Raw genomic sequence first — 11656 nt, 5'->3', positions numbered from 1 at the left:
TTGCCTACAACATATTTTCAGTGCCAGGGCTCAGCCTGAAAATATGAAGTGGAAGATTAATGCATCTACATACAGTAAGTCACTCCTGCTAAAAATTATTAATTTCCCCATCCCTGCTACCAGCATTTCTATTTGCGACTAGTTCTATTCCATGTATCCTATAAGTTGGTCTCCAGCTAGAGGATCATAACCAAGCAGATTTGCACAGCCTTGTAACAAGCAGATAGTACTACAGAAGAATCAGCATCTGAGCGTAATTCAGTTTGGGCTTTCCAGTATCAGGTGTTATATCCTGGGTCTAGTTTTAAAGGTGCCAGAAGTGACTGGAATTTTGCATGCTTACCATATTATTGAAATTGATTTTGATTGCTACTGGTTGTGAATATACTGTAACTTTGGATTTGTTGTGCTATTGGATGCAATTACTATAAATGTAGAAAATATGAGGTTAATTTTAATGTATTATGTTTTGCTACTGAAGGCATGTTATGGAAGGACACTAGCTTGCAAACTGACCCAGGGCATCACTTTGGCACAACAGGATGGGGTCTTGCTGCTACACAAGCATTACTTTCCTAGTTATAGTGCAGGCGTGTTACATAAAGAGATGTTACACGTAATCCATAGAGATAGGGCATGGCAAGAGTATCTAGGTGCAGGGCTCACCTAAATACTATCCCAGTGGCAGTTCATACCACTATTTCTGCAGGTACACACACTAATGTACTTGATATAAGGTAATCTGCTGTACTTAATATTGTTACTGATGTGAGGATATACACACCCACTGTCCTTGCAAAAGAACAGAATTCTGCAATATTCATTTATTTATTTGAAGTATATTTTCAATTTGTAATTTCTGAGGCAGGCTTACAAGAATTAAAAATTAGTTAAAATACAATAAAAATACAAAAAATATGTACAGCAAATTGAAAACAGCAAAACAAATAACAATTGTTGTTGTTGTTCAGTCGTTAAGTTGTGTCCGACTCTTCGTGACCCCATGGACCATAGCACGCCAGGCCTTCCTGTCCTCTGCTCTCTCCCAGAGTGTGCTCAAGTTCATATTCATTGCGTCCGTGATGCTATCTAGCCATCTCATCCTCTACCGTCCCCCTCTCCTTTTGCCTTCAATCTTTCCCAGCATCAGGGTCTTTTCCAGAGAGTTTTCTCTTCGCATTAGGTGGCCAAAATATTTGAGCTTCAGCTTCAGTATCTGTCCTTCCAATGAGCACTCAGGGTTGATTTCCTTTAGGATTGACTGATTTGACCTCCTTGCAATCCAGGGGACTCCTTGCAGTCTTCTCCAGCACCACAGTTCGAAAGCATCGATTCTTCAGCGCTCAGCCTTCCTTATAGTCCAGCTCTCACAGCCATATGTTGCTACTGGGAAAACCATAGCTTTGATTATACGAACCTTTGTCGACAAGGTGATGTCTCTGCTTCTTACTATGCTGTCTAGGTTTGCCATAGCTTTCCTCCCAAGGAGCAAGTGTCTTTTAATTTCATGGCTACAGTCACCATCTGCGGTGATCTTGGAGCCCAAGAAAGTAAAATCTGTCACTGCTTCCATTTCTTCCCCTTCTATATGCCAGGAAGTGATGGGGCCAGATGCCATGATCTTAGTTATTTTAATGTTGAGTTTCAAACCAGCTTTTGCACTCTCCACTTTCACCCTCAACAAGAGGCTCTTGAGATCCTCTTCACTTTCTGCCATTAGGGTGGTATCGTCTGCGTATCTGAGGATGTTGATAATTCTCCTGGCAATCTTAATTCCGACCTGTGATTCATCCAACCCGGCGTTTCTCATGATGTACTCTGCATATAAGTTAAATACGCAGGGCGACAATATGCAGCCTTGTCGTACTCCTTTCCCAATTTTGAACCAATCGGTTGTTCCATGTCTGGTTCTTACTGTTGCTTCTTGACCCTCGTACAGGTTTCTCAGGAGACAGGTAAGGTGGTCTGGTACTCCCATCTCTTTTAAGACTTTGCCAGAGTTTGTTGTGATCCACACAATCAAAGGCTTTAGCGTAGTCAATGAAGCAGAAATAGACGTTTTTCTGGAATTCTCTTCCTTTCTCCATGATCCAGTGAATGTTGGCGATTTGATCTCTAGTTCCTCTGCCTCTTCGAAACCCAGCTTGTACTTCCGGTAGTTCTCGGTTCACATACTGCTGAAACCTAGCTTGTAGGATTTTAAGCATAACCTTGCTGTCATGTGAAATGAGCGCAATTGTACGGTAGTTTGAACACTCTTTGGCATTGCCCTTCTTTGGAATTGGAATGTAAACTGACCTTTTCCAGTCTCGTGGCCACTGTTGAGTGTTCCAAATTTGTTGGCATACTGAGCGCAGCGCTTTAACAGCATCATCTTTTAGGATTTTAAATAGCTCAGCTGGAAGACTGTCATCTCCGCTAGCTTTGTTGTTAGTAATGCTTCCTAAGGCCCACTTGACTTCACTCTCTAGGATGTCCGGCTCAAGTTCAGTGACCACACTATCATGGCTATCAGGGACATTCAGATCTTTTCTGTATAGTTCTTCTGTGTATTCTTTCCACCTCTTCTTAATCTCATCTGCTTCTGTTAGGGCCCTGCCTTCTTTGTCCTTTATCATGCCCATCTTTGCACAAAACGTTCCCTTGATATCTCTGATTTTCTTGAAGAGATCTCTAGTCTTTCCCATTTTATTGTTTTCCTCGATTTCTTTGCATTGTTCATTTAAGACGGCCTTCTTGTCTCTCCTTGCTATTCTCTGGAACTCTGCGTTCAGTTGGCTATATCTTCCCCTTTCTTCCTTGCTTTTCGCTTCCCTTCTTTCCTCAGCTACTTGTAAAGCCTCATCAGACAGCCACTTTGCTTTCTTGCATTTCTTTTTCTTTGGGATGGATTGAGTTGCTGCCTCCTGAACAATGTTACGGACCTCCGTTCATAGTTCCTCAGGCACTCTGTCTATCAGGTCTAATCCCTTAAATCTATTTGTCACCTCCACTGTATATTCATAAGGGATATGATTAGAGCTTTATACCGTATAACTATATTGCAATATATTGCTATAGCAATATTGACACAGGTATTCTGTACCTCTTTATAGTTATATTTAAAATTAAGAATATTTTCAATAAATTAATAACAGAAGAAGCCATAGCTAAATATCAATATACAAACACAACTAATTCTTTCTTGTACTATCTGTTGTCTAGAAGAGCTTATTTCGAGCTGCTATGTTTCTCAGCTATTCACTAAAGGCTCCTAGCTTTGTAACCTGACTTTCAATTGCTAACCATAAGAGTCATTTATTGAAAAGGTCAAAACCTGTAACCAATCATTTAAATAAAGGATGCTAAATTGGTACTTCTGATCTCTTTTTTAGTTTCTAGGATACCTCTAAAGTTGAAGTAAATTATCCCTCTGTGAAAGCAGGACTTCCTAGTTACATGTTTCCAGACTAATAAGCACAAGCCAAAGTCAAGTCTAAAACATCTGGTCTCATTCACTGTTCACCTTTATCACTCAGTTCATTTAATTGGCATTCATTGAGGGACAACTACCATTATCATAAGAACTATGATTTCATGCATCTGAGCAAGCGAATGTCAGCCAGAGAAATTGAAAGATGCTAATTGAATGACCACTTAAAGCATTCTATCATGGACAAAGTGTACTGCCATGGCTACTCAGCTCCACTGTGCTTGAGAAGTTGTATTTAAGGGAACATCCAGACTACTCTATGTTTAGAGATTGGTTGCTGTGGTAGAGAAATTATTGATGCTTCAAGCTGTGCTGGCTCCCCATTGGGCCACACAGCTGCCAGGCAAGAGTGAGGGACGAATGGTTCACAAAAGCTGACTTCCTGAATTGAGCTTAAGCCTTCCCGCCCCGGGGGACAACGACACACAAACAAACCTGCCTTTCTCTGAAAAACATTTTGCATTCAGTGTTGTGCACTGCAGTGACACAACTAGAAGTGCAGGAAGCTGGTATGATATACAGTAAAGAGGTTTTGAGGTTTTCTTTTATTCATTGTCGTTGTCATCATCACCATCAATACTGTCATTATTCTCTGCATATCTAAGATTCAGAGCTAGAGAGTTGGTTCCTATCCATAGAGAATACTGTGTACAAAATACAAATATTTTGTAAAATCCCATCTGTAACCCTTCTGCTAATAGCAGTGACAGCAACATAGATTGTATTTGCTTTGAATTTGGCATTAACTATCTCACCCCCACCCATGAGAAACCTAGAATCTAGGTACCACTAAATGGGTGCCTAGAAAGTCCAACAAAATATCAAATCCCCATTGTTCACCTTCAGTATAATGGCAAGGGTTTATAGTCTATGTTGTCTGTGGTCAACTGTTGAGGAAGCACCTGGGTACTATCACCCAACTCTGCAAGAATGATTTCAGTAGTTCATTAAAACCACAGCAGATACAAACCTCATTCCTCTAAGAAGAATGTCCAGGCAACACTCCTCCAAGTGTCATGCATGTGCCGTCTGGGGAATGCTGGGAGTTGTAGGACTTTTTTCTGTCTAAACATGCATAGGATTGCTGCCTTAGTGTAGTTACCAGATAGATAGAACCATCAAAGTTTGAGTGTAGGATTTCATTTTCCCAGTATTCAAATTTAGGCTAGAAGCCTTCTTGGATTTTGTCTACTATCCCAGTATGAAACTGAAATCTTCCAAGATGCTCAGTGTCAATGGTAAACAAACAACAGAATCTTAGAACTGGAAGGTTCCTCAAATGGCATCTAGTCTAACCCCCTGCCAATGCAGGAAATCCACTACTACAGCATCCCTGATAGGCCATCCAGTATCTGCTTAAACACCTCTAATGAAGGAGTGTCACCATCTTTCAATAACTCATAATGTTTAGTCAAAATCCCTTTCTTGTAATTTGAACCTGCTGGTTTGGGTCCTAACCTCTGGACCAAAAGGAAACAAATTTGTTCCATCATCTATATGACAACTCTTCAAATATTTGAAGAAGGCCATAATTTCGTTTCTTGTCTGTTCTCTAGGCTAAACATACCTAACTCCTTCAACCTTTCCTCATAGGACTGGGTATCCAGGCAAGAGTCTCTTGATGCAGCCTAGAATTGCATTAGCCTTTTAAGCTAATTCAGTAGTTCAGAATAATGTCTGCAGTTTTAAAAAATTGGTTTATTATCACTCCTGTAAAAGATCTGCTAATCTGGCTATGACTAAACATGGCATAGATGTTACAAGGCAAGCCACGTAGGGCACAATCCTGTGGGGATAGGTGGCCATCTCTGAACCCAGAGGCGACTGCCTACCCAATGCAGGGCAGGAGAGGCACGGAGGGGACCGTTCCCTCTGTGCTTCTCCTGCCCTGCATTTGCAGCTAGACAGCTGATTTCAGCTGTCTAGCTGTGAGAAGGCAAAGCGCGGGAAAAGGCTGACCAACGACACATAGGATGTGTTGTACCGGCATTTCCACCTTCTCCGCCCCGGAATGCCCTGTTTTCGCCGCTCCCCGCTCCTTTTCAGAGTGCAGGGCTGTTCCATGCTGCCTGTGATGAAGTGTGGAAGGTTGGTTCTCCTGGAACTGACCTCGGAGCACGGGCTCCAAGGTCAGTTCCCAGAAAACCAGATACCCTATGGCCATCTAGCTGCTGACTAGCGGCCATAGAATTCCTCTCTTAATTTCTTAACCCAACAGAAATCCTAATTGGCTATGGCAAGCTCTATTTACCATAGCGTTTTATACAGTGGGAATGGCCAGATATTCATGGCAAGTCTGTGCATGGATTTATGCTACGTGATTTGCACATCAACTTGGCCCTTTGGAAGACACTGGGTGATATCCTGGAAGAACCAGTCTGGACAGCAGCCCCACAGATTCAGCAGTGGTATCCTCTGGATGATTCACACCAAAGTGCAGGTCACCTCACATTTGTTTGTTTATATAGCACAAACAGTGTGCATGGTGCTTTTACATAGTATAAGTGAAGAGGGGGGTTGTGCACAGAACAGCATACAGAAGATTGTAGTAGACAAGAATTTAGTATGATCAGAAACAAATTATTTACAGTCCCAATTGACTAACAAGAAAACAGGATTGTCAAGGGATCTCATGACATATTTGGACTTACCAAAAACCCTATTTTCAGATGCTGGATGCTCTCAGTTCCAGAACTATCCATGTTGTAGAAACAATTTCAAGGAGATCTTTCTGGTAATGACAAAGGCATCCCTCCATATCTTCCACATCATGTGGTAATCAACACACATGAGCTTTCAGAGGCAGGGCATTATCTCCTGTGTGAAAGAGGAGGAATGACTCTTCTAAGATTATTTTTGTATATACTTGTGATTAAAACAATGAGCTTTTTAGAGTAATGTGTTGCCCATTTAATTGGGGGCACCTTTTTACTCAACCTAAAGGGTTTAGATTTATTACCAGCCTTCCAGATGTGTTGGACCACAACTCCTATAATTCCCATGGACATACCCACACTGGCAGGGAATTAAAGGAGTTGCAGTCCAACATATCTGGATGGCATCAGGTTGGGGAATGCTGGATTAATCTAGCTGATTAGATTCAACATTGCAGTCATATGGTTAAGATGTACATACCTGCTTGGTCAAAGAATTACAACATGCCAAGAGGTTGGACATGTTGTGGGATATGTATACTTCCACTCTGGAGAAAAGGTGTGTGCCAAAAAAGTGTTATGTAAAAAATACCAGAAAAGTGGATGAACATCTGACTTGATTCACTGAATAAACAGAAGTTATCCTTTTTTTGACTATTAGATTGCAACTGCTACATGTAAACCATGCAAGCTCTATAAACTGGAGGGCAGTTTGTAATGTTAATAAGTTCACAAATGATGATGTCTAGATGCAATCATAAGGAAGCTGATACCAAACCTACAATACAGAACATCTTCAGTGACAGCAACATGTGATAATTTCAGCATCTACTGTTGATATCCACAGCATCTTGCACTTCCAGCTTTGTAGATAAAATTCATAGGAAGCACAAAACTAGTTGCCCCCAAATGTTTGACATCTTTACAGACCTTGTAACCTTTTGGGGTTTTACTTAGAGTCATCTCAGCTCTCCTTGGAACAGAAGGTACGGCCATGGGACTGGAAAAACAGCAGGAAAGTCCCCAAACTAGTTGAGCAGATGCAAAGATGGCGTTATGCAAACGGTGGGGAGCAGATAGGAAACTGGCTTCCAGAAAGGCAAACAGGTTTCTTTGCCCACCACTAGGTGGCAAAGTCCAACAGCATCACACATATGTGAGACTTAAGGCACAATCCTATGCATGTTTAGACAGAAAAAGTCCTCCAGCTCCCAGCATTCCCCAGCCAGCATGGATTGTGCCCTTATTATACTAAAATGTATCCTGTCCTAAAGGTAATGGAGCTATTTGGCTTCACTTGCGACATTCTACCACATATAATCAGTAGCAGGTGTATCTGCTATCTCCACAATGGGGATAAGTTGTTATATTAAAAAGGTAGTCATGTTGAAGTAGCAGAATATAGATTTGAGTTATATGAATGATTTGTTGTAGAAAAAGTATACCATTTGTTAATAGCTGCTAAAATTTTAATACTGGAAATGAGCAGAGGTCCCATTAGTTAGCCCAGGGATGTGGAAAGTGCCATTCCCATCATCCTGCACCACTGGCCATCCTGGCTAGTGCTAGTGGGAGTTGCAGTCCACCAACAACTGGAGGGTCACAACTTCCCCAACCCCTGAATTATGCAATGGGAGATTGGCCAAGCAGTTCTATGTTGCAATGACACAAGGGGAGGTAGAGATACACTGCCACAACACCGGTACAATGGCCACCATGTCCTATATGTCAGGTGTGGGGAGCAGTATTAATCTGGAGGGATAGATGACATCAGGAGGTGGCCTCCCCCTACGCTTTGCCCTGTCATCATCTGGCTCATTTTTCCTTTCTCTACTGCCTTCACTCCTCCTGCACTTTCCCCAATCAGGGAAGGCGAGGGAGGAATGAAGTGGATTCAGCAATGGCCTCTAGGAGCACTACTCAAGGCCACAGCTGAGTCCCAAGTGAACTTTCGCTTCCTCCTCCCCTTTCCCAGTTGTGGAAAATGCTGGAGGAATGAAGCTGACAGCCTCAAGACATGGCTCACTTGCTCTTCTGTCCCGTCTCTTTCAGCAGGGAGGGGCCTCACCTGAGGCTTTGTGGGCCAGCTGAATTTGGCTCGTGAGCAGGAGGATCCCCATCCCTGTGATATGTGATCAGGGGGAAGGGCGAAATACACAACACTGAAGTTCCAAAATGGTGCAAATATGGCAGACATGCCTCAGCACCCATGAGAACTCTGCCAATTTCCATCAATCATGGGCTGCGCCAGTGACTACACTCACATGCCACCCACACATGGAGGGAGCCAATGAACTCACAACAAGGACATGTCCCCAGGACACCTGTCTACATCACACCACACACAAAAAAGCCACAGCACCCCGACTCTATGAACTCCTGTAGCACAAGCAAAGACTACAGCACTGCTGCAAATCCCCAGACATTCCTCCAGGCAGAGCTTCAAGTCCCTTTATGCTATTCATAGCCACCATTTTGGAGGAGAACACTGAAGGGGAAGGAAGGCAAGATCACACAACACAGTAACCACTTGGTTGCAGCAAGAACACATAGCCCCCCACCAAGGGAGAATACTCTTTTGCGAAGTAGCCACGCGCTATAGGATCTACAGCCACACTCGGCATCCTTCTCAAATGATTCACTGCATAGGGCTTGGGAATGTTCAAACCTCGCAAGGGGAGAAGAGCAATGTGTCCCCACTCATCTTTTGGATGCCTGGACAGCAACAGTCATGTCAGAAACAAGAGAGAGGGAGCTCCTTGGATTCAACCCCATGTTGTAAACACCACAGAGCAGCCACAGCAGAAATCAGGAATCAAGCACATCATGGGCATTAGTTTTTCCCCCTTGCCCTCAGCCTCAGTGCCCAACCACAGATGTCAGAAATATAGGGGCTGCAGAAGGAGCCCTAGCGGGGTGGAACAGTTCACATTTTATATGCAGACAGTCACAGAAATGTATCCAGAGGACAACCCCATATTTAAAAAGGTGGGGAGGGGCTCCCACATGCAGGCACAGCTGAGCCAGTCAGCAGGCTTTGTGACCCACCGTTTTACGCTAGCAATGCTTGCAACCAGTTTCCCCCACCCTGTTTCACATGATAGGCCAACCCTCCAGGTAGCATCCCAGCGCACCTCCCTTCCCCCCTCATCACCCCTCCACTGGCTGCCTCACCCACTAAGACTTCAGCAACCATTCCTCATGTGCACCCTGAAAGGCCCGCCCCTCATAGTACAAGACAATACAGGCTTACACTTTGCTGTTTCTCTTTCCCCAACCCCCTCCCCGAGTGGTAGATAGGTATCCTTTTCCCCACCCTACTTAGATCTGGCTTCAGCTGGCCTCAGAAGGGACTCTGAAAAGGGGGGCAGGGACACTGATGGGCTCTGGGCGGTGGGAGGGTTGGCCCAAGACATTTTGCTGCTTGAGGCAGAGGACAAGATGGCACCCCCTCCCAATTCCATTACATGAAGAGAAGCGGATAAAGATAGCCATTAAATCTTACTTTAACATTGGCAATGGGGCAGCATCCTCTACTGTAACTGAGCCTAGCCTAGTGGTGCAAGGCAGGCTAGATGGCACACACTGCTCTGTCCTCTTTAGGGCATGACAAATAACAAATAAATATAATAAAATAATAGAAATTAAAATAAAGCAATAATTTTGCTTTAGGACAGTCCGATTTAGGACTGGTAAGCCACATCTTTTGGGTGGAGGGTCTCCCTCTCCATCAGTATGCACTACAATAGCCGAGAGTAGTTTGAGATAGGTGGAGGAAACTGCCACAGTGACAGTTCCTTCTCAAGGGAGTTGTGCTTGGAGCTGAGCAGTGCCAAGAGGCTGTTTCCTTGGCATAAAGGTAAGCCATGGGGAAAGTTGTACCTGCTACATTTCTGTGCATCACATTACTGTTAAAGAGCACCAGGAGGAGGACTAGGAAAAAAGGTGGCAACACTAAAAAGTCCTGTATGGGATTTACTAAAGGGTTACTACCTCAAGTATTCATAAGTAAATAAGCAATCCTAAAATTAAACTCTATGGGACTAACTTCAAGTTAATGTGTTTAAGGCTGCAATCCTATTACACTTTCCAGAGGTGAAGCTGTGTTAGTCTGTTGCAGCAAAAACAATGAAGTCTTGTATCATCTTAAAGACTAACAAATTCATTACGGCATAAGCTTTCATGGATTACAGTTGACTTCACCAGATGCATGAAGTGTTATCCTGAGTTACAAGTAGATATACACATAAGAGACGGGAGTGTGTGTGTGAAAAACTGTAGAGTGAGGTCTGAGGGAAATAAAACATAAAGTACAGATAGTGATAATCACCTTAACTATGGCCATTCACAAAACAATTGTTGGGTGGTAACATTAACATCTTTACACTGGTAAGCTAGTATGATTTTAATGATTAAAAAAACCTTTTGTCCCTGTTCAAGCTAGAGGAGGTAAGAGTTGAACCCCTTCATGAATGGCAGCATAGCTTTTTCAGACTGAGATATGCTTTTGAAGTTCCCTTGTTCCAGAATGACCACTTTAAGGTTAGTGACAACAGTTTCCTGGGAGTTTAAAATGTTCCTCCACTGGTTTTTTTCACATTGCCATTTCTGATTTCAGATTTGTGCCCACCTATTCTTTTGTATAGAGCCTGGCCTGTTTGTCCTATGCAGAATGCATATTATTTATATATCACAACCAATCGGGTTTTGAAATAAGTGAAGTAATTCACACTGCCATGTAAAGACAGCCCCGCAAGACCATGAAGTGCAGATATGAGCATTGTCTTTCATTCCCCGCTGAATAAACCACATCCTTGCAGCCCAGTCCTAGTTTTTAATGTTCTATTATGTTTTTGACTATGGTTTTTATGTTTTGGACGTTTTGTAAACCGCCTTGGCTGGTCCCAGAAAGACAGTATAGAAATGCAATAGATAAATAATAAACAAGTATTCGAAAGTTAAAGCCTCATGGGGTTTCGAAGGGCACTCCTTGGTAAGAATACTTAAACTGAGGTACCTCTCTTTTAAGCATTTTTTTTTTTTTCTTGCCTACAATCCACGGTGGGTTCTGGTTAAAAATGCACAGAGGCTCAAATGGGAGATCCCTTAAAAGTAAAACAAGATTATCCGAGAGCTTTTAAATGCACCAAACCGAGTTACGAACTCGGCAGCCTGAACAACGGTATCAAGGAGGGAATGGAGTGGGTGAACCCTGGCCGTCCTTTGTGCTAGAAGAAAATACCGAGAGCGACATGCTTCCGTCCTAAGTCCGACCTCTTCCAGTGCCTCCGTGAGGTGCTGCCAGCCGGCCCTACCGAACCTCCCCCTCCCCCTCTTCTTTAGTTGCTATGGTGAGTACGACCCTGCCTTTTGGATAAAAGAGCATAGCCTTGTGAATAGGAGCAAAGGAGGAGCTGCTTCTTGAAAAAGAGCCACGGGCCTGGGAAAGGGTAGGGCGCAGAGAAACGTCGATCACCGGAGAAGCGATTTGTAATTGGTGAAAGTTCTGGTCACGTGCTTAGGTGGGCAG

The sequence above is a fragment of the Heloderma suspectum genome, chromosome 4 (assembly GCF_057233095.1).
Source record: "Heloderma suspectum isolate Gila_16-S chromosome 4, 16-S_ref, whole genome shotgun sequence".
NCBI classification, from domain to species: Eukaryota; Metazoa; Chordata; class Lepidosauria; order Squamata; family Helodermatidae; genus Heloderma; species Heloderma suspectum.
This window is presented reverse-complemented; position numbering follows the sequence as displayed.